This window comes from Pteropus medius, unplaced genomic scaffold, assembly GCF_902729225.1.
Source record: "Pteropus medius unplaced genomic scaffold, Ma_sr-lr_union100, whole genome shotgun sequence".
Taxonomy (NCBI): Eukaryota; Metazoa; Chordata; class Mammalia; order Chiroptera; family Pteropodidae; genus Pteropus; species Pteropus medius.
Window position 1 is genome coordinate 3966203 of NW_024344374.1, and position 3268 is coordinate 3969470.

Here is a 3268-nt window from a genome sequence, read left to right on the forward strand (position 1 = left end):
TTTATTTATTCCTACGTGAAATAAACTAGACTGGAGAGTCGGGGGATTTGGTTCAAGTGGAGGGGAAATGGTGAGGCCAGAAGCATAGGGCAGAATGGGCACGAGGCATCTGGTCATTGGAAAATCAATCTCTACCATGACTCTCTCGCCTTCCCCCTCTAGACTCTGACCTCAGGCTCTGAGTTATAGAGGTGTCTAGAAGCTAGCCTGGGCATGTGTCACCATGAATCATATTGATTCTATGGAAAAACATGGTCTGAGTTCCAAACAAAAGGAATGTAAATGAATTGTCAGATCACTGGCCATTTATAAATTGGGTACAGCCTGAAATAACAGCTTCCTGCCAGCCTCTACCTGTATGAAACAACCAAACCCTTTCTACTTATGATCTTCAGACTTTAAAACCACCAAAGCAGAGTGAGCATCTATTTTCAGAAATACATTCTGGCTTACTGGGAGGAGCGCTCACAGAACAAAGAACCTGGACCCTGGAGTTACAGAGACCTTAGTTCTAATCACAGTCTCATCATTTATTAACTGTGTGATCTTGGACAAATTAACTCCCCATTCTGGGTCTCAGTTTTCTCAACTATAAAATGAGAGAAAACCCTGTTCATGGGATTTTCATAAGAGTTATGCGATAAATCTGATTTGCTCACTTAGGAAAATGCCAGAAAAGAAAAAGAGATGGGAACAGCTCTATGGAGATACTCAGTGCCTCATCCAGCAATTTTCCAAAAGTAATTTACCTGCTCTATTCTAGGGTCTCTCCAACTTTGCTCAAAATACCATTCACTTCCTATTGTGCTCTCCCCATTATAAGTTAGAGTAAAAACTAAGCTTTTATATCTAAAAGACCCCAAAGGTGTAGTAGATAGTTTAAAGAAGATGGAGCTTTTTTCTCTTTCACTAATGGCCCTGAGGTCCAAGTTGGTGAGTGGTTGTCTCCATGCAGCCAGTCAGGATCCAGGTTCTTTCCACTCTATTGCTTTGCCATCACCAAGGGAATTATCCTTGTCTGCATGATCAAAGATAGGTCACGGGAACATTGAAGTTCCAGCTAAGGGAAGAGGAAAGACAGAGCTGCTCTAGGACATATTCTTTGGAACTAAAGATGACCCAGAAGTTGCACATGGTAGTTCTATCCATACTTCTTTGGCCTGAATTTAGTCATATGGCCACATTTAGCTATAAGAGAGGTTGGTAAGTGCAGTCTGCAACCAATCAGCCATGTATCCAGATAAAAATTGTATCAAAGAAGAGAAATATTTTGCTGGACAACTACCATTCTCTGCCATGGACTTCCTCCCTTCGTTGTCTTCAGCAAGAAGGTTTGGCTTGTTCTTGGCCTAACCGGAAACCTTTGCCATTTACAAGATTAGGCCTTAGTTCGGGGAAGTCTTAGCAATGCCATTAGACCTCTTGGTGAGATACAGCTGGCCACTTGGGATCCCTAAAGCTGATGAAAAAGCTGGAGTCCTAAGAGGGAGTTCTGGGAGCTCAGGCCAGGTCTATTCCCAGAGCACCGCCCCTGTCTTCTGAAGATATGGTTTTGATCTGTGGGGCCTTTCCCCGCCATATCGTGAGAGATACTGGCTTGGCTGTTTCTGGAGATGACTCATTCCTGCTCTTTGCAGAGTGAGCACAATAACATTATCCCTACAAAGAATGTTCTCCTGCCAGGTTTCTGGCACCTGCAGACAAGTCTGTTCCTCTTTAAGTGATTCTTAAAGGATTAAAAAGCACACAGTGCAAATGCTTCCAATGTGCTGAGCTCACGTAGCTGAACTATAAGTTCCATGGTGTGGAGACAGTGTGAGACCAGAAGCTGGGGAATCTCGCAATGGTCTCAGCTCCAACATTTGCCACCTCTGTCCTTGGGCAAGTCACTTCCTGCCCCCAGGCCTGTTTTCCCAACTAAAAAAATTTGACCAGATCGTTTCTAGAGATCCTTTCTGTTCCAATTCCCCAAGTGTCCATGACCCTTTCTCGTCTGTTCCTCATTTGGAACACTTCAGCAGTAACTATAGGGAAAAGACAGCTCTTTCTCATTTATTTCCCCTATGTCCATTACATGTTTTCCTTATTATTGACATCTTGCATCATTAATGTGGCACACTTGTTATAATGAATGAACCGATACTGACACATTATTAACTAAAGCTCATAGTTTTTATTGCTAAATAATGTTGCATTGTATAGATGTACCGCCATTTATCCATTTACCTATTTAAGAATATCTCAGTCGCTTTTGGGCGATTATGAACAGAACTGCTGTAAACTTCCATGTGTAGGTTTTCCGTGGACATAAGTTTTCAATTCAATTGGGTGACTACCTAAGAGTATGATTGTTGAATCATATGGCAAGAATATGTTTAGCTTGGTTAAAATAAAGAAAGAAAACCTGCCAAATTGTCTTTCAAAGTAGATGTACCATTTTGCATCTTTTATATAGGATGAGCATCTTTTCATATGTTTATTTGCCATCTATATATCTTTTTTGGTGAAGTTTGTTCAGATCTTTGGCCCATTTTTTAATTGGTTTGTTTTCTTATTGTTGAGTTTTAAGAATTCTTTGGATACAAATCTTGTATCAGATGTTTCTTACAAATATTATCTCCCATTCTGTGGCTTTTCTTTTCATTCTCTTAATAGTGTCTTTCATGGAGCAGAAGTTTTCATTTTAATACAATCCAATTTATCAGTTCAATTTTCTCCTATGTTATCTTCCAGAAGTTTTATAGGTTTGCGTTCTACATTCAGGTCTATGATCCATTTTGACTTAATTTTTGTAAAAGGTAAAGCCTGTGTCTCGGTTCATTTTTTGGCAAAAAGATTTCCAATTGTTCTAGCTCCATTTAAAAAAGAGTATCCTATCTCTATTGAATTGTAGCTTTACAGTAAGTCTTTAAGTCAGTATCAGTCTTCCAACTATTTTCTTCTTCCTCAGTGTCCTATTGGCTATCCTAGGTCTTCTGACTTTCCATATAAACTTTAAAATCAGTTTGCTGATATCCACAAATGACTTGCCTCCAAGTGGGGGTGTAAGATATGCTTCCCACTGAGCCCCACTGTCATGAGAGGATGAAGAAGAAAAAAGCGCCAACTAGCCCCACCTCTCATCATCTTATTCTGCTTTATTGCTGCTGGGTGGGGATGGAGGTACAGCTCGACTCCAGACCCATCAACACTACCCCATTGGGGGGATCTGAGCATGGCACCCACTTCCATGGAGTGAGAGGGTGGGGTTAGAGATCAACTCCTCATT